General features: G+C 41.8%; 1 protein-coding gene and 1 long non-coding RNA gene across 2 annotated transcripts in view; both read left to right on the top strand.

The window, feature by feature from the left end:
• The window catches only part of DAP (death associated protein), a 197,174-nt gene that overhangs the window by 118,424 nt on the left and 57,256 nt on the right, over positions 1 to 21,494 (top strand). The window lies entirely within an intron of this gene.
• Positions 1,479 to 14,498, top strand: LOC138642321 (uncharacterized). The gene is made up of 6 exons (XR_011314021.1): positions 1,479 to 4,520; positions 4,617 to 4,676; positions 4,834 to 4,905; positions 5,073 to 5,141; positions 12,090 to 12,244; positions 12,468 to 14,498. It is a non-coding gene; the product is annotated as an uncharacterized lncRNA (long non-coding RNA).

Here is a 21,494-nt window from a genome sequence, read left to right as displayed (position 1 = left end):
GCAAATATCTGATTCCAAATCCCTAAGAAGCTTCCTATGAAGTCAGTTGTATTTGAGCATTTCACATTAACACAAGATAATAAAATATTGTCAGTGTATGACACATAAGAACAAATGCTGTGAGCTCAAGATCAGTGCATACTCAGGCAGTAATAAAAATGGAAGCTCTCGTAGGCGCAATCTAAAAAGACATTTAACGCTTACACCCAGAAATTTTCAAAAAGTGACAGTTACTGTAACAATGACAGCAGCTATTTTTAAAAGTTCATTGAGCTTATTATGAAAGACGGTGTACCATTATAATTATTTGGAAGACCAGCTTTTGCAGCTCTTAATGGAAAAATGGCCCGCAAACTTGGTGTTTCTTTGGAAAGAGAAAGTATTATAAAATTAGTGATTGAAGAAGCCCTTAACTAAAAGAAGGATCTTAGACTCTCAAGAGACACTTTATATTTCTTAAAATGGATGCCTGCACATGTCACAGAGCGAACTATTTTGCTATCAAAGTTTGATATGTTTGTGACAACAAGAAAATTGTTACCAAGGCACTGGAAGTAAAAGATACTAAAGCTCAACACACAAGCCAGTTTCTCCAGGCTTTAGTGGAAAAAGTTCTGCAAGACTATGAACTCAAAAAAGAACAGGTTCTTGCTATTGAATATGACTGCGTCAATAAGTACAATCTAACTGAAAGAGAATAATGGTGAACAGCAGCTAGAAAAAAACATTCAGATTCAGTATGTTTGAGATGGGAGGCCACAGTCCTGTAACTGAGGAACAAACAGATATTGCTACAGAAGAACATCAAAATAATACTTTACAATTCGATTATCTTGTTGAAGCTGTTCATCACATGCGCTGTGTTGTGCACGCGCTGCAGCTGGCAATTTAAAGATGGTCTGCAAGAGGGTCAAGCTGGAACTCTGGCACAGTGAGAAAATTGGGTATTTCTACCAGAACCCCCTAAGGCCAGTCTCACACGTCCAGATAATTCCGGTACCGGAAAAATCGGTAATGGAATTATCCGTGTGCCGGTGCGTTTCTGTGGTACATCAGTGTGGCACACGTGCGGCACTGGGTACCACACGCACCGTGCCGGACAGCGCTAAAGTTTAGCGCTGTCCCCGGCAGCGTTTGCTGCAAAGAAGATATGAATAATAGTGTTTAAAATAAAGATCTATCTGCCCCCTGTGCTTTCCCCCCCCCCCCCCCCCCGCTGTTCTGAAAATACTCACCTGGCTCCCTCGTTGGCTGTTGGTGCTTCCTGTTCTGGCCGCATCTTCTCCTATGGGAGGTGGAGCCGCATATTCATTACTGTAATCTGCGGCCCCACGTGACCCCATACAGGAGAAGATGCGGCCAGAAGAGGAAGCCGCGCCGGCGAGGGAGCGAGCCGGGTGAGTATTTTCAGAACAGCGGAGGGGTGCACAGGGGGTGGGAGGGCGTTGGGCGTTGGGCAGATAGATCTTTATTTTAAACACTATTATTCATATCTTCCCTGCAGCAAACGCTGCTGCGGGGAAGATCTGAATCGCGGCTTCAGCACCAGTGGGGGGGACAGCGCTTAATGTAGCGCTGTCTCCTGCACAGCACACGGACAATGTGTGGTACGTGTTTTACACGGACCCATTGACTTTAATGGGTCCATGTAATATGTGCGCTCCCACGAACACTGACATGTCTCCGTGTTTGGCACACGGAGACACAGTCCGCAAAAATCAATGACATCTGAACAGATGCATTGATTTTTATGTGTCTACGTGTGTCAGTGGCTCCGGTACGTGAGGAAACTGTCACCTCACGTACCGGAGCCACTGACGTGTGAAACCGGCCTAAAATTGATTCTGTTTTGAAGAGACGTACTGGAAAAGGAGAAATTGTGAATCAAGCCACTTGGTGGGGCAGCACCTATTTAATGATTGCGCGTTTTCTTGAGCTGAAACCCTTTGTTGTAGACAATTTTGAAAAGTATTTGGACGACCTGGAGCAGGCAAAGCGTTGTCGCAGCAAACTGCCCATATTTCAGCAAAATTTTTCACTTGCTTTCAGAGAAGTAGAAGAGATCAACTGTTGATTAAAACTGACTGTGCACGAGGCAATTCCTTTACACCCTGAAATTGTGAGACGTTGGCCATGTGGATACCGCTTTGCCACCAAACCAAGTTAGTGTAGAGAGGTTGTTCTATAGCCTTAAGATAATTAGATCAGATTTGAGATCATCTATGGAGGAGGATTTGATGGAGGCGATACAATTTCTCAGAACAAATTCATAGCCTGCACAAATGTTAATCAGTATTTTTTTTTGTTTGTTTGTTTTTTTGTTGTTGCGGAAAACAGTTTTTCCCACTTACTGTATAGTGTTCTGTGTATTTACAATTTATTTAAAAAATTGTGTTCTAAAGTTGTATTCCAATAAATATTTTATGTTCTAGCTACATAGCTTGATTATTGTATCATGATGGTGATTAAAAGCCTGATGTTACCATTTTACTACAGTAAACGTATCACTTAAACATGAGTCATGTATGAGGCTGGGTTCACATTGCGTTCTATGTGTCCGTTAGACGGACTACGTTACACCGCGGTGTAAAGCAGTCCGTCTAACGGCGCCATTGAATACAATGTCAGACGCATCGCTAGTGCACGCTCACAATGGACGTGCGCTAGCGATGTGCCATCATTGAGTGACAGACCCTGAGACGCGGGCTGCAGCGTTTCCGGGTCCGTCACCGCTAGCGCAGATGGAGCTAGCAGATGCTCTATCTGCGCTAGCGTGCTGCATGACCGGCACTTGAGTTTACAGTGGCCCGTTACCGTATGTGTTGAACGGGCTGCTGTCAATGCAATGTGAACTCGGCCTTAGGGAGTTGGAAGTCAGTCAGAGAAATTGATGAGTCAGTAGGTTTGACTTACCAACTCTACAGCCCTGGGTAACACCCCCTTTTAGTTAAAATAATCCCTGGAGGCAGAGTCTCATGCTGATCAGAGTCTGGCCCATAGTCCTGAAAATCTCATTCCCATATAAGAAAAATGTGCCTTTCTCTAGAATAAGACTTTAAATCGCACATATCAACGCATTTTTTTTAATTCAGCTTTCTATGATCTACATGCCTGTATAGAGGGGTTAGGAGGGTTTATTCTGCTGATAGATTCCTTTTAAACTTGAATTTATTTGAAGTACTGCAGCTGTTATTTGAGGTTTTGTTTCTATAGTGTTTATTATGCGGTAAAAATCTGGCAGTATGGTTCTTCAGGTTTGTACACATATGGCAATACCAAATTTATAACGCTGTTTATATTTTAGTGGTAAAAAAAAAAAATCAAAACTTTGTAAAGCAAAAAAACTTGGTTCGGAATGCAGTTTTCCAAAACCATTAACTTTTTTTTTTCTTCTTTTTTTTACTACTTCCATCAATTAAGCCTTTTTTTTGTCCCCAATTAGTGGACTTGAATCTGTTATTGTTTGCTTATATTATATAGAGCAGTGTTTCTCAACTCCAGGCCTCAAGACCCACCAACAGGTCAAGTTTTCAGGATATCCTTAGTATTGCACAGGTGATGGAATCATTGTCGGAGGTACTGCAATAATCACCTGGACAATACTAAGGAAATCCTGAAAACAGGACCTGTTGGTGGGTCTTGAGGACTGGAGTTGAGAAACACTGATATAGAGCAATAACATACAATTAAAGAATATAGTGAATTTGTGGGCAGGAGGGCAGTTAAAGGCCTCCTGCTTGTCCCCAGCTGACATAACAACCCATCAGGTCCCCCAGAATCATGTCATGGGAGACTTGTGAGCCGCTGCACGCACTTGCAGTTACCTAATTTAAATGCCACTCTGTGATTGACAGCTGTGTTTAAATAGATAAGCTGTAGCACTCCCAGTAAGCTCTAGCTGTTGCTGACTTCAGTAACAATTGACATCTGGGTATGCTGTGGGCTGGTTATAATTAGCAGCAGAGAACTATGAGTGGATAACTGCTGCTAGAAATGTGTTTGCAATGAGACAAAGTTCACCTCTGCTGTACTGTTATTCCTGCTGTACTGTTAGTTCTAATTTCACTGCTGAACTAACAGCGTGTGATTAATGCTAGGTTTGCATTGCGATAGGGCGATCCGTTTAACGGATCTGTTTGTAAGCAGCAGTAACGCAAAGTAACAGACACGTTAACGCACTCATAGACTTTGATTAATGTAAAATCGGCATGCGTTTGCAATGGTCCGTTGGTATGTGATGCACCTTCGAACGCGGGCAACCACGTTTTCGGGTCCGGTACGGCGAACTCACAGTTAACAGAAGTGTTAGTTCTGACATAGAACTCTATTGCAAACGCAGGTAAACGCAATTCTACCAATTTTTACAAATTTTAGCCCTGCGTTGGATTGCGTTCATGAGGGCCTGCTATGGTTATGTACCCATGATATCATCACCTCAAGTGACAGGAAATGTGATTTCAGCCATTTTGGAGCCTACAGTCTGCAAACACTACACTGTGTGACCTACTACTGGAGCCAATGTAAGTACTATTTTTATATATGTATATACATATTTTGTGTGAATTATGTTGTTGCCAATGTATGTGGACTAAATATATAGTTTTGTACGTACACAGATGTCGGATGCTGAGGGATCTAACCACAGCAGCATGTCTGCCACCCCCTCCTCTGAAACGGTATAGTCATGAAATCTTTAAATAAAAAGTTAAATGGCACTCTATTGTACTGAGGGGTTTCATGTGAATTTTATGTGAAATCCTTCTTTACATTATAGCTCCGCTCAGTCAGTGTGGTATTCTGCACAGTGTAATCATGTGTCTGTTTATATTTTAGGCTTTATCTGACTCGTCTTCAGAGCCAAAGAAGAAAACCACACCATCTCTCAAAAATAAACCGAGCAAAAAGGTAAATGCAAAAGTGTTGCCTTCTTGACATAAATAGCGATATGAATCGTAACTAATTGTAACTATATATATATATATATATATATATATATATATATATATATATATATATATATATATATATATATATATATATATATATATATATATATATTTTTTAAATTGAAGGTTCCAACTAAAAAGAGCTGAACTACCTCCGAGCCTCAGCGCGTTGCATCACCTCCTGCTGCTGCAGTGGTAAGCACGCAAAGTCTATATTTTTGTAAAATGTTTCTTTATTTTTTTCATCCAATGCAGTGTTCCAGCAAAGGATCATTAAACCAAACCAACGAATAAATACATAGAACCGTCATTGTATAAATAAATATATATATACAGTGGGGCAAAAAAGTATTTAGTCAGTCAGCAATAGTGCAAGTTCCACCACTTAAAAAGATGAGATGCGTCTGTAATTTACATCATAGGTAGACCTCAACTATGGGAGACAAACTGAAAAAAAAAAATCCAGAAAATCACATTGTCTGTTTTTTTAACATTTTATTTGCATATTATGGTGGAAAATAAGTATTTGGTCAGAAACAAAATTTCATCTCAATACTTTGTAATATATCCTTTGTTGGCAATGACAGAGGTCAAACGTTTTCTGTAAGTCTTCACAAGGTTGCCACACACTGTTGTTGGTATGTTGGCCCATTCCTCCATGCAGATCTCCTCTAGAGCAGTGATGTTTTTGGCTTTTCGCTTGGCAACACGGACTTTCAACTCCCTCCAAAGGTTTTCTATCGGGTTGAGATCTGGAGACTGGCTAGGCCACTCCAGGACCTTGAAATGCTTCTTACGAAGCCACTCCTTCGTTGCCCTGGCGGTGTGCTTTGGATCATTGTCATGTTGAAAGACCCAGCCACGTTTCATCTTCAATGCCCTTGCTGATGGAAGGAGGTTTGCACTCAAAATCTCACGATACATGGCCCCATTCATGCTTTCATGTACCCGAATCAGTCGTCCTGGCCCCTTTGCAGAGAAACAGCCCCAAAGCATGATGTTTCCACCACCATGCTTTACAGTAGGTATGGTGTTTGATGGATGCAACTCAGTATTCTTTTTCCTCCAAACACGACAAGTTGTGTTTCTACCAAACAATTCCAGTTTGGTTTCATCAGACCATAGGACATTCTCCCAAAACTCCTCTGGATCATCCAAATGCTCTCTAGCAAACTTCAGACGGGCCCGGACATGTACTGGCTTAAGCAGTGGGACACGTCTGGCACTGCAGGATCTGAGTCCATGGTGGCGTAGTGTGTTACTTATGGTAGGCCTTGTTACATTGGTCCCAGCTCTCTGCAGTTCATTCACTAGGTCCCCCCGCGTGGTTCTGGGATTTTTGCTCACCGTTCTTGTGATCATTCTGACCCCACGGGGTGGGATTTTGCATGGAGCCCCAGATCGAGGGAGATTATCAGTGGTCTTGTATGTCTTCCATTTTCTAATTATTGCTCCCACTGTTGATTTCTTCACTCCAAGCTGGTTGGCTATTGCAGATTCAGTCTTCCCAGCCTGGTGCAGGGCTACAATTTTGTTTCTGGTGTCCTTTGACAGCTCTTTGGTCTTCACCATAGTGGAGTTTGGAGTCAGACTGTTTGAGGGTGTGCACAGGTGTCTTTTTATACTGATAACAAGTTTAAACAGGTGCCATTACTACAGGTAATGAGTGGAGGAAAGAGGAGACTCTTAAAGAAGAAGTTACAGGTCTGTGAGAGCCAGAAATCTTGATTGTTTGTTTCTGACCAAATACTTATTTTCCACCATAATATGCAAAAAAAATGATAAAAAAACAGACAATGTGATTTTCTGGATTTTTTTTTCTCAGTTTGTCTCCCATAGTTGAGGTCTACCTATGATGTAAATTACAGACGCCTCTCATCTTTTTAAGTGGGGGAACTTGCACTATTGCTGACTGACTAAATACTTTTTTGCCCCACTGTATATGTATATATATATATATATATATATATATATATATATATATATATATATATATATATATATATATATACAGTTAGGTCCATATATATTTGGACAGAGACAACATTTTTCTAATTTTGGTTATAGACATTACCACAATGAATTTTAAACAAAACAATTCAGATGCAGTTGAAGATCAGACTTACAGCTTTCATTTGAGGGTATCCTTATTAAAATTGGATGAAGGGTTTAGGAATTTCAGCTCCTTAACATGTGCCACCCTGTTTTTAAAGGGACCAAAAGTAATTGGACAATTGACTCCAAGGCTATTTCATGGACAGGTGTGGGCAATCCCTTCGCTATGTCATTCTCAATTAAGCAGATAAAAGGCCTGGAGTTGATTTGAGGTGTGATTCTTGCATTTGGAAGGTTTTGCTGTGAAGTAAACATGCGGTCAAAGGAGCTCTCCATGCAGGTGAAACAAGCCATCCTTACGCTGCGAAAACAGAAAAAACCCTTCCGAGAAATTGCTACAATATTAGGAGTGGCAAAATCTACAGTTTGGTATATCCTGAGAAAGAAAGAAAGCACTGTTGAACTCATCAATGCAAAAAGACCTGGGCGCCCACGGAACACAACAGTGGTGGATGATCGCAGAATTATCTCCATGGTGAAGAGAAACCCCTTCACAACAGCCAACCAAGTGAACAACACTCTCCAGGACGTCGGCATATCAATATCCAAATCTACCATAAAGAGAAGACTGCATGAAAGTAAATACAGAGGGTTCACTGCACGGTGCAAGCCACTCTAAAGCATCAAGAATAAAAACGCTAGACTGGACTTTGCTAAAAAGCATCTAAAAAAGCCAGCACAGTTCTGGAAGAACATTCTTTGGACAGATGAAGCCAAAATCAACCTCTACCAGAATGATGGAAAGAGAACAGTATGGCGAAGGCGTGGTACAGCTCATGATCCAAAGCATACCACATCTTCTGTAAAACATGGCGGAGGCAGTGTGATGGCTTGGGCATGCATGGCTGCCAGTGGCACTGGGTCACTAGTGTTTATTGATGATGTGAGACAGGACAGAAGCAGCCGAATTAATTCTGAGGAATTCAGAGCCATACTGTGTGCTCAGATCTAGCCTAATGGAGCCAAACTGATTGGTCGTCGTTTCATACTACAGATGGACAATGACCCAAAACATAAAGCCAAAGCAACCCAGGAGTTTATTAAAGCAAAGAAGTGGAATATTTTTGAATGGCCAAGTCAGTCACCTGATCTCAACCCAATTGAGCATGCATTTCACTTGTCAAAGACTAAACTTCAGACAGAAAGGCCCACAAACAAACAGCAACTGAAAACCACCGCAGTGAAGGCCTGGTAGAGCATCAAAAAGGAGGACACACAGCATCCGGTGATGTTCATGAGTTCAAGACTTCAGGCAGTCATTGCCAACAAAGGGTTTTCAACCAAGTACTAAAAATGAGCATTTTATTTAAAAATTATTGAATCTGTCCAATTACTTTTGGTCCTTTTAAAAACAGGGTGGCACATGTTAAGGAGCTGAAACTCCTAAACCCTTCATCCAATTTTAATGTGGATACCCTCAAATGAAAGCTGAAAGTCTGAACTTCAACTGCAGCGGAATTGTTTAGTTTAAAATTCATTGTGGTAATGTCTATAACCAAAATTAGAAAAATGTTGTCTCTGTCCAAATATATATGGACCTAACTGTATGTATATATATATATATGTGAAGAGGTGTGGAAACCACATAAAACGACCAAAACTGGAAATTCAATTCTATAAATAATTTTATTGAACATATAAAATATTGCACATAGAAAAAATCAGGACATAAATGGTACAAAGTGGGACCATGGTACGCCCCCTGACGAAGGAGCTTGCGGGCTCCGAAACGCGCGTTGGGTGACCAGCGGACCGGACCCAGGGACACCGGAGTACTTTTCCCCCCCTTTCTTGAGAGGTAATATATATATGGGCTGAGCGGCCGCTAGCCCATGGAGTTACAGTTAGACTCTCATTATATTTTGTCAACCTTGACTATGGGGGGAACTAGTTAGGTTAGGTGTATGGTGCACCTTTATTGTCTTCCCCACTTGGTTTTCCTAGGGATGTGTATGTGTCGTTGGGCTACAGATACTTATTGCATTAAACCCTATGTGGTATACATTATATTTATTAGCAGATTGTAGTGCCCACATTCTAGGACTAGGGTTTAGTATTATTTTATGCCCCATACCCTTAGGATTGATATCCATACTCTGGTGTCCTCTCCTCTGTACGGCCATCTTTTATTATTAGGAGTCTGTGTCTCTCCGTCCGCTGACACAATTACACCTCTGTGCGGTGTCTCGTAACATGGTCCCACTTTGTACCATTTATGTCCTGATTTTTTCTATGTGCAATATTTTATATGTTCAATAAAATTATTTATAGAATTGAGTTTCCAGTTTTGGTCGTTTTATGTGGTTTCCACACCTCTTCTCATATGCTGCTGTACGGCTTGGTTTGAATTTAATCCCCTATAGAAGCAACAGATTAATATAGACTCTGTTTCAGTGATGTTGCTATTGAATACCCTGATTCTTGTATATATATATGTGTGTGTATGTATATGTATGTATATGTATGTATATATGTATATGTGTATATATATATATATATATATATATATATATATATATATATATATATATATATATATATATATATATATATATATATATATATATAGCGCCAACATATTCCGCAGCACTTTACAAATTATAAAGGGGACTTGTACAGACAATAGACATTACAGCATAACAGAAATCACAGTTCAAAATAGATACCAAGAGGAATGTGGACCCTGCTCACAAGCTTACAAACAATTGCTTTAGTTAGTCGGACCAGCCATAGTGTAAGGCTCAGGTGTTCATGTAAAGCTGCATGAACCAGTTAACTGCCTAAGTATGTAGCAGTATAGACACAGAGGGCTGTTTGCTGCATAAAGTGTATGAGAACATGATGCGAGGAACTCAATTATGTTTTTTTTTTTTTCTTATGGGCCACACAGGGATAGTTAGGTTAATGCGTTGAGGCGGTAGGCCAATCTGAACAAATGAGTTTTTAGGGCACGCTTAAAACTGAGGATTGGGGATTAATCGTATTAACCTAGGTAGTGCATTCCAAAGAATCGGCGCAGCACGTGTAAAGTCTTGGAGACGGGAGTGGGAGGTTCTGATTATTGAGGATGCTAACCTGAGGTCATTAGCTGAGCGGAGGGCACGGGTAGGGTGGTAGGCTGAGACCAGAGAGGAGATGTAGGGTGGTGCTGAGCCATGGAGTGCTTTGTGGATGAGGGTAGTAGTTTTGTACTGGATTCTGGAGTGGATGGGTAGCCAGTGTAATGACTGGCACAAGGTAGAGGCATCGGTGTAACGGTTGGTGAGGAATATGATCCTGGCTGCAGCATTCAGGACAGATTGGAAGCGGGAGAGTTTGGTGAGAGGGAGGCCGATTTAGTAGAGAGTTACAATAGTCCAGACGAGAATGAATAAGTGAAACCGTAAGAGTTTTTGCAGAGTCGAAAGTAAGCAAAGGGCGAATTCTAGAAATGTTTGAGATGCAGATAAGAAGAGCGAGCCAGTGATCTGATGTGGGGGGTGAATGAAAGCTCGGAATCAAGTATGATCCCAAGGCAGCGGGCATGTTGCTTTGAAGTAATGGTGGAACCGCACATGGAGATGAAAATGTCAGGCAAAGGGAGAAAACACGAGGAGTTCAGTTTTTGACAGGTTCAGTTTCAGATAGAGGGAGGACATAATGTTAGAGACAGCGGTAAGACAATCACTGATGTTTACTAAAAAGGTTGGCGTGATAACAGGAGAAGTGGTGTATAATTGGGTGTCATCAGCATAGAGATGGTACTGGAAACCAAATCTACTGATTGTTTGTCCAATAGGGGCAGTATACAAAGAGAAGAGGAGGGGGCCTAGGACTGATCCTTGAGGAACCCCAACAGTAAGGGGAAGGTGAGAGGAGGAGGAACCAGCAAAAGAAGGCAGTGAAGGAGCGGTCAGAGAGATAGGAGGAGAACCAGGAGAGAACGGTGTCCTTGAGGCTGATGGAGCGGAGCATAGTGAGGAGTAGCTGATCCACAGTGTCGAATGCTGCGGAGAGATCCAAGAGAATTAGCATGGAGTAGTGACCATTAGATTTAGCTGTTAGTAGGTCATTAGAGACTTTAGTGAGGGCAGTTTCAGTAGAGTGTTAGGGTATGTGCACACGTTCAGATTGAAGAGGGTCGAGAAGAGAGTTATCTGAGAGATAGCGGGTAAGACGGGAGTGGACCAGGCGCTCGAGGAGTTTAGAGATGAAGGGAAGATTAGAGACAGGTCTATAATTAGCGGCACAGTTTTGATCAAGGGATGGTTTTTTAAGTAATGGATGTATGATGGCATGCTTAAATGAGGATGGTAAAATACCGGAAGTGAAAGGTTGAATATTTTTGTTAGGTGAGAGGTGACAGCCGGGAAAAGGGACTGGAGGAGATGTGACGGAATGGGGTCACTAGTGCAAGTGGTTGGGCGAGAAGATGCAAGGAGCCTGATTACTTCTTCTTCTGTAACTAATTCAAAGACAGAGAGTGAACTAGATGCAGTGGGGGAGGGAGGACAGTGCATGGTATGAAGAGATTGGGAGATGATTTTCTGTCGAATGTGGTCACTTTTTTCTTTGAAGTAATTAGCCAGATGGTCAGCGCGGAGATCTGTGGTTGGGGCCTGCACTCTTGGGTTGAGTAGGGACTGGAAAGTGTCAGAGACGTTTAGGTTTATTGGGGATATATATATATATATATCACATACACTCAGATTTGCTTTTCAAACATTGTGTTTACCTAGCACAAGCCTCCACCCAAAAATGTCAACTTGATGTAGATGAAGAACACTTGGACATTGAAAATGAGACTCTGATAGCATTTGTGCATGCAAATCCCTCCATATGGGACCAGAGTGACAGCACATAGTGATATTATTAAAAACAGGAGATTGTGGGAGAAAATAATTCTTGAGTTGGATCCCCACTATCCGGAAAAGACTACCTCCTCTAAAAAAAAAAAAAAAAAAAATGGTAATTAATGGGCAATTTAAATTCATGTTAGTTCCTTGAAATATTTTTTGCGAACAATTAATTTTTTTAAATTTTTTATAGCCGATGCAGTCCATACCTGTTGGCGCTCAATAAGAGACCGAATTGTCTGTGACTACCATCAAAACCTTTCCACCCCAAGTGGATCTTCTGGTAAATGGACCACCCCTTATGTTCACTACGAGCAATTGATGTTTCTTCAGAAGGTCCCAGCGATTGTAAGTTAACAGTAATCTTATTATAATCTATGTGTTAGTGAGAAAAATTTGTTAGTTTTGTTAAAAAAAAATTGTGTTTTAAAAATTGTGTGAAAAGTGTGTTAAAAAGGTGTGTTTAAAAGTTTGTGTGTTAAAGTGTGTTCAAAAAAGATGGCTGAAAATATTTTGTGCTACAACTGTGTGTTAAATTTACAATGTTTTTTAATATTATATTTTGTTATAGAATGGTCTGCAGTACAGCTGCACCTAAAGAGCCGGAGGCGGAGCCATGTCGCCAGGAACCAACCCAAGAAATGGAACTGAAGATGTCTGTCCAGAGCAAGCCACGATCAATGGACCGTAGTACTGTGGCTCCTGTTGTCAGTGCCCGTTTGCAAGCACAGCATGGACGCAAGCGATCTGCTGCCAAAAGGAAGTTGATGCGATAATAGTTGATGGTATCCAATGGGTAGAGGATCTGTGTCGCATTGAACACAGAGAACTAAGATGGGAAATGAAGGACTTGTAATCTCGAGGATTTGTTTTACGCAGCCAATGATTGGAAGCTATTTTTTTTTTAATCTTATGTACCTTTTGTCCAAAACATACCGCCACACAGGAATCTACCGTTCTGACAAAGGTTTAATGATCTAGTGGAGACATTTTTGGGACCTCAGCAACCCACTTCCTTTCAAACAAAAGCAAGTGCGAGCCATTGTACCATGGAGATGCAGTCGTATCCAGCAACAACACAACTGAGCGGCCAGAGTGAACCTGGTCTGGAAATGCACCATCAATGCAGCAGTCCAACTTTCAGTTGGCCAGACAATATGCCCATGCAGTACCACAATCTGTAAAGCTAAAATTGATCCATTCTGCTGTTTGTTATAGTCCACGTTTGGATGTTATTCAGTTGGGCAGTACAGTTAGGTTTTGATTTTACAAGACCTCTATTTGAATGTTTAGGTTTTGATTTTACAAGACCTCTATTTGAATATGTCATACAGTATCTTAAATCCCAATGGGATCACTTTTTTTTTTTTTTTTTTTAAATGCCTACCAAAATTTGGAGGGGGAGACCATTGTATTCAGGACATGTTAATTAAAAATTTTTTTGCAAATGAAGATTTGGAACTTTACTTGTGTTTTTAAAAATAATGTAATAAAGCCAAAATTTTATACATATGACAACAGAACATAACACCAAAAGAACAAAAAATATACATAGTACACAGATCACAATCTACAGTCATTTAACATATTTCAACATAACATAATGAAACATTGTTAAACATTGTCAGACAAGGGTATTTTGCCATGGAACTTGACCTTCATTTACAAAATAATGGGCAAATTGATCCTGTATTTACATAATTTCAACTGGTGAAGGAACTGTAGTAGACTCTATGCTCATCAGAATTGACTCAGTCATCTGGGTCAACTACCAGGCGTTCATGTTGTGACACAAAATTGTGCAGGCAGATGCAAGCCTTCACTACACGGTCCACATTTTCAGGTTGAAGTTGCATACACGACAATAAAATCCGCCATTTTGAAGTCAGAATACCAAATGTGCATTCAACATAGCGTCTTGCCCAGCTCAAGCTAAAGTTAAAGATGCGTCTGGTGTAGTTTAGACTGCGGCTTGAATACGGCTTTATTAGATTTTGTCCTAGTTGGAACTAAAACAAATGGCATACTTGGGCCTCCTGTGCCTGGTAGAGGTCGTGCTGCGGGTATGTTGGTCCGACCATATGCCCCAATATCAACTGTAACGAAACTATCTAATATCCGCAATAGCCATGAACACAATTGAAAAGTATTTTTTATAGTGATAGTACAGGGATCCACTATGCATGAGTTTCTGAATCCGGATGTGCTTCCCGTCCACGGCACCAATGCAATTGGGAAAATTTGCAACATCCTCAAAGCTTTTGGTGATGGATGGCCAAATTGCTGGTGTTGGTAGTACAACTGGATGTAAGTTGTTCCAAATGGCCTCACAGGATTCACGAACAAGTTTGCAAATAGCAGATTTGCCCAGTCGAAATTGGAATTGCAGTGAGGCAAACGTTTCTCCCATAATGGCCATAGGGTACAGAGTTTACAAAAGCTTAAATTTTTTCGAAACAAACAAGGCAACTGGAAATGGCCATTAAACTGTATGACATTTGCCTACGTGTAGGAAACAACGTGAAATGCACAACGGTATAATTACATTACATCTTGTCTTTGAAATCAGCTGGCACAATGTAAAGAAATGAAAAAAAAATTACCTCAGGGTCACCATTAAACGTTCTTCCGCAGAAATACTTTCACGGAAATTGCTGTGTTGATGATGTATCTCATCCTTGACATGCGACAGCAACATATCAAATGTTACAATTGTCATTCGTTGATATAGCTGAAAATGAAATGGATGATCCCGAATTTGAACATAGGTGTGAAAGGCACCATTTATTCAGTCGCCATGCCACCACCACGAGAGAGGGAATCCGCCCTTCAGGGACAGGAAACCTACAGACAGGTCGAAGAAATGATAACCCAGTCCTGGCAGGCCGATTCAGGTAGTGGGGGTTCCCTACTTCGGTCTGTCCAGGACGCCGAAAGCACCACATGGCAGGGGAATTGCTGGTGTTGGTGTCAGCAGAGAGGGGCAGCTTTTATTTAAATGCTTGCCTCTTAAGTGGTCCGTCGCCGTCAGGTACCAGGTGAGTATATGGGTTCCTCTGCTGTGGCCATGCCCGGGGGTCCTCCCGAGGTCTGTCCGCGGCATGGCGATGATGTGCACGTCGGTCCGGGCGGCGCTGGCTTCCCTGACCACGCATCGGCTCGCTCACCGCGGTTGCGACCGGAAGGGGCATGTCCGGATGATGAGGCTGGCGCCGCGGCCTTATGACGCGGCGAGGCATGCGTAGTGGGAGTGGGACCGCGCCGGCCGATGACGTCACTATCGCGTCCGCACCTGATCCAGGTACCCGGCGATTATGCAGTGGGGGCAGGTTTGTGGATGGGCCTTCGAGGGGGGGGGGGGGGGGCCCGGAAGCCTGTTTACGGTCGGTCTGGGGCGCGGCCCTGGGGGAGGCGCTCCAACAGTTAAACATGGTACCGGGCAGATCACCTGGAGCCTGCTGACCCCCATCAGGGGGCGGTACCTTTGGAGTATTTAATGAGGAGTCTGACGACTGCTGAATGCTTCTGATTCATTGTGATTATGGAGTCGCCGGAGCAGAGTGCACCACTGTCTGACAAGCAGCAGCAGCAGCAGATTCAGCCCATTGAGGAGCCTCGAATTATATCCCAGCAGTGATCTAGTGGCAGTAGTCATGCTGGTGGAGACAAGAATATCCAAAAATCAAGGCAGAGCAAGTCCTCAAGCCGTAAAACATCGCCGGCTAGGAAGGACCCCCCCACTGATTACGGTACTAATCACTGCACGTTTGGGTAAGTGATCTACGTGAAAGTTCACTTAGTGATTTCCTGTTCCTCCATATTCCCTCTCCTTGTTAGGGGAGAAAATGTTCTGCCAAAGCCAAACATAGGGAGTGTGCCGAATGTGGTGAATCACTTCCAGATGGCAATGACAGAAAGCTATGTAAACCCTACATACAACGCCTAATTGAGGAAGAAGTCCCTGGCCTTACTTTCACTCTAAGGGATATGGTTAGACAGGAAGTTAAAGGTTCTATTAAATCCATGACCCAGAATACGGATGTCAGGAGAAGCAAACATATTAGGTCCCCAGTTCCGGATTTGGGTTCGGACTCGGGTGAACTGAGCTCTGATTCCTTTCAGTCATCCTCTTCATCCATAGAGACCGACTCCGGTCACTCCTGCTTGCCGCTAGACAGAGTTAACCATCTTGTTAATGCGGTAAACAACACAATGGGGATCGAGGAGACCCAGTCAGAATGCTCCATGCAGGACATTATGTTTAAAGGCCTAGATCGAAAATCCCGAAGGTCTTTTCCGGTGATAGATCAGATAAATACGTTGAATACAAGGGAGTGGAAAAAACTCAAAAGGAAAGGTTCGCTTCCATCGGCATTTAAGAGGAGATATCCATTCGAACAGGAAGCTTCGTCCTAATGGGACAAGGTTCCGAACTGGACACAGCAGTGGCCAAGGCGTGTAAAAGGACCTCTCTTCCATTTGAAGATATAGGAAATCTAAAAGATCTGCTAGATAGGAAGGCTGACGTTTTCCTGAAAGGAGCTTGGGAAACAGCAGGATCCCTAAGACCAGCAATTGCAGCCACTTGCACAGCACGGTCACTGATGGTGTGGCTTGACCGCTTAGAGGATCAACTCAAAAATAAGGCTCCCCGGAATGAGATTCTATCCTCCTTACCTATAATTCAGGAAGCAGCAGCTTTTCTGTCAGACGCATCGGCAGATTCTGTTAAATTAGCCGCCAGATCTTCAGCCCTTTCTAATGCAGCCCGTAGAGCTCTATGGATTAAATGTTGGCCAGGAGATTTGCAAGCCAGATTAAAACGGTTTACCCAAATACATAGACCAATAAATACATGTGGTGTACCACCAAAAATCACATATCCAAAAGAAGGGGGAGTACCGACCAAATATAAAATATAAAGTATTTTATTGAAAACAATTAAAAGATAGTAGAGAATATATATAATACAAGGAAAAAATGGGAACAAGGCAGAGTAGCCCCAAAGCAATCCGTATACAGGTTAAATAACCAAATACATGTACATAAAGGAAATCATATCCAATAATAAATGAATACTCATGCACCAGCAGGCTCAGGATTGGTAATAATCACAACAATACTAAGAAGCAGTCTGTGTATATGTATATACGTGCAAGTGTTGGTACAGCTCCAAAAAATGTATAGGTGACTAGTCCCGTGATGAGTAGGGTGGACGACCCCCAGGAAGAAGCTACGTTGCGAAACGCGTGTCGGGGTTTTCCTCCCCACAGCAATCCTCCCTCTAGCAGGTATCTATGACGCTTTGCATTGTATTTACAGCCTCCTTTTTTGCTCTATATTAGTGTGGTTAAGACCCTGTATTCGTATATGCACTGGCATTGCATGTACATCCAGTACTGTATCGCTAGCTAGCCGCATTGCACTGTCACTTTATTAGCCCCTACTTTTTGGTGTAACCTATAGCCTCCTTTTTGCTCTATATTGACTAATATTATGACTAATATCCTACCTCTGTATATGCATTTGCATTTTACTTACATTTACCTAGGAAGACCCTCTTATACAGGTCCTTCTCAAAAAATTAGCATATAGTGTTAAATTTCATTATTTACCATAATGTAATGATTACAATTAAACTTTCATATATTATAGATTCATTATCCACCAACTGAAATTTGTCAGGTCTTTTATTGTTTTAATACTGATGATTTTGGCATACAACTCCTGATAACCCAAAAAACCTGTCTCAATAAATTAGCATATTTCACCCATCCAATCAAATAAGTGTTTTTTAATAACAAACAAAAAAACCATCAAATAATAATGTTCAGTTATGCACTCAATACTTGGTCGGGAATCCTTTGGCAGAAATGACTGCTTCAATGCGGCGTGGCATGGAGGCAATCAGCCTGTGACACTGCTGAGATGTTATGGAGGCCCAGGATGCTTCAATAGCGGCCTTAAGCTCATCCAGAGTGTTGGGTCTTGCGTCTCTCAACTTTCTCTTCACAATATCCCACAGATTCTCTATGGGGTTCAGGTCAGGAGAGTTGGCAGGCCAATTGAGCACAGTAATACCATGGTCAGTAAACCATTTACCAGTGGTTTTGGCACTGTGAGCAGGTGCCAGGTCGTGCTGAAAAATGAAATCTTCATCTCCATAAAGCATTTCAGCCGATGGAAGCATGAAGTGCTCCAAAATCTCCTGATAGCTAGCTGCATTGACCCTGCCCTTGATGAAACACAGTGGACCAACACCAGCAGCTGACATGGCACCCCACACCATCACTGACTGTGGGTACTTGACACTGGACTTCAGGCATTTTGGCATTTCCTTCTCCCCAGTCTTCCTCCAGACTCTGGCACCTTGATTTCCGAATGACATGCAAAATTTGCTTTCATCAGAAAAAAGTACTTGGGACCACTTAGCAACAGTCCAGTGCTGCTTCTCTGTAGCCCAGGTCAGGCGCCTCTGCCGCTGTTTATGGTTCAAAAGTGCCTTTACCTGGGGAATGCGGCACCTGTAGCCCATTTCCTGCACACGCCTGTGCACGGTGGCTCTGGATGTTTCCACACCAGACTCAGTCCACTGCTTCCTCAGGTTCCCCAAGGTCTGGAATCGGTCCTTCTCCACAATCTTCCTCAGGGTCCGGTCTCCTCTTCTCGTTGTACAGCGTTTTCTGCCACATTGTTTCCTTCCAACAGACTTACCATTGAGGTGCCTTGATACAGCACTCTGGGAACAGCCTATTTGTTGAGAAATTTCTTTCTGGGTCTTACCCTCTTGCTTGAGGGTGTCAATGATGGCCTTCTTGACATCTGTCAGGTCGCTAGTCTTACCCATGATGGGGGTTTTGAGTAATGAACCAGGCAGGGAGTTTATAAAAGCCTCAGGTATCTTTTGCATGTGTTTAGAGTTAATTAGTTGATTCAGAAGATTAGGGTAATAGGTCGTTTAGAGAACCTTTTCTTGATATGCTAATTTATTGAGACAGGTTTTTTGGGTTATCAGGAGTTGTATGCCAAAATCATCAGTATTAAAACAATAAAAGACCTGACAAATTTCAGTTGGTGGATAATGAATCTATAATATGAAAGTTTAATTGTAATCATTACATTATGGTAAATAATGAAATTTAACACTATATGCTAATTTTTTGAGAAGGACCTGTAGACAGGATTACAATAAAGGATGGTTTAGCCGCAGAAGGTCGAAGAGAGAAAGACCCATATATGATAGTAATAGAAGGAAAGGTAGACGATATATGTTTAATACCTATCGGGACTATAAAAAAAACCCTCAATGACTGCCGGACCAGGTAGGGGGTAGGCTTTCAGCCTTCTATATACAACAACAATATGGATAAACAAAGGCATTAACCTCTGATTCCAAAGAAGAGAACCATAAGAATACCGTTAAAATACCATTTATTAATAATATTTAAAAGGTTACAGAACATAAATTTATAAAAAATACCCCAAGGGGTCGAAGAATCACCCTATAAAGGAATATACATAGCAATCTAACTGCAAAACTGAAAAAATCTACCAAAGATTCAATGAATCCATAATTATATAATGCACATCCTGTCCACCTGATACCTGTCATTGCACCTATATAATCATACATTGCGCCCCTACAGGGAATCCTTAGTATAAAGTGCAGACAGGTAGATGTAGATAGTACAATTTAATTGCAAAGTACAAAAGCTCTCACCGCAGTAGTAAATTCGTAGATAGAGGCTGTAAACCCTTACAACGGGTGATATCGATGTTCCCCTCTCGCCCCCGGGGTTTACAGCCTCTATCTACGAATTTACTACTGCGGTGAGAGCTTTTGTACTTTGCAATTAAATTGTACTATCTACATCTACCTGTCTGCACTTTATACTAAGGATTCCCTGTAGGGGCGCAATGTATGATTATATAGGTGCAATGACAGGTATCAGGTGGAACAGGATTTGCATTATATAATTATGGATTCATTGAATCTTTGGTAGATTTTTTCAGTTTTGCAGTTAGATTGCTATGTATATTCCTTTATAGGGTGATTCTTCGACCCCTTGGGGTATTCTTTATAAATTTATGTTCTGTAACCTTTTAAATATTATTAATAAATGGTATTTTAACGGTATTCTTATGGTTCTCTTCTTTGGAATCAGAGGTTAATGCCTTTGTTTATCCATATTGTTGTTGTATCTAGTATTTGAAGTGCCATATGGTAATTTTGTGGACATAATATTGAAAATTTCAGCCTTCTATGCTGCTTTTTTACAAATTTTGTAACAGTCCATGGATTCTTAGCGTTATTGAAACTGCCCTAAAGTTTGAGTTCCAACGGATTCCTCATGATAAATTTACTTTAACACCCATTCGTTCTCCTTCTGCAGAACGATTGGCACTAGAGTTGGAAGTTCAGGAACTTCAGAAAAAAATAGGGGTTCTGATTAAAGTGCCCGCGGTACAAAGAGGTAAAGGGTTCTACTCCCCCTCCCTTTCTGGTCAAATAACCTGACTGATCTTTTCTTACCATCATTAATTTGAAAGGCCTGAATACATTTTTGCTGGTCCCGTCTTTTAAAATGGAATCTGTAAAGACGGCAATAAAACTTCTCTAACAATTGCTTCATGGTTGTCCTAGATCTGAAAGATGCCTATTATCACGTCCCGATGGTTTCACTAAACGGCTCAGTACAGCACTTACAATATCGTGCACTACCCTTCAGAGTCGCGGTTGCACCCCGGGTTTTTACTAAAGTCATGGTAGAAGTTATGGCACACCTTCACGAACAGGACATATTAATAGTTCCCTACCTAGATGACTTATTGATTGTGGGACATTCAGAGTCACATTGCAAAATTCAATTGGAGAAAGTGACATCCGTGTTACACAAATTTGGGTGGATTATAAATTAAAAAAAGGTCTCGTTTACAGCCTTTAAAGGGAGGGTGCCGTGATTTTAGTTTTTGTATTAATAATTATTGATTTATATAATCAATTATTTTTAATACAAAAGTAAATGTACTACTCTAATACTTTATTTATTCATTTTTACTTTTGCCACTGGAGGCTGCCATTTTCATTAGTGTGGGTGTAAGTGTCTGGGCACGACACTTGCACACCTCACTTACGGCAGCCATGGGCATAGGAGCCAACAGTCGGGCTCCGACCGCTTCTCCTGCCTCTCAGCTGTGACTTGGGCACGCCCACTGGGCTGCTACGTCACAGCTGTGAGAGGAGATTGCGGCCATTTTGTTTTTTATTTTCCTCTGTCATCGCACACACAGCTCAGTGTGTGCGATCATAGCAGGAGCTGCCAGGGAGAAGCTGGTGCTGGGAGCGAGGTTCGGGGTGAGTATCTGCAGCCAGGAGCTGTGATTGCAGCCTGTACTTAGTATTACAGCACAGGCTGCAATCACTGCTCACTGCCGACCTGTTCAGAGCAGGGAGATCGTCACACTGCTCTGCCCTGAACATGACTCAGCACTTCCTGGGAGAGGACTGAAGGTAAGTACAGAGCTTTTATTTTCTTATGCATCTACGACTGCTACCAGCTCCTATATACAACTGCTACTAGCCCCTATATACCACTGC

Source organism: Ranitomeya imitator, chromosome 6, assembly GCF_032444005.1.
Source record: "Ranitomeya imitator isolate aRanImi1 chromosome 6, aRanImi1.pri, whole genome shotgun sequence".
Classification (NCBI taxonomy): domain Eukaryota; kingdom Metazoa; phylum Chordata; class Amphibia; order Anura; family Dendrobatidae; genus Ranitomeya; species Ranitomeya imitator.
This window is presented reverse-complemented; position numbering and strand designations above follow the sequence as displayed.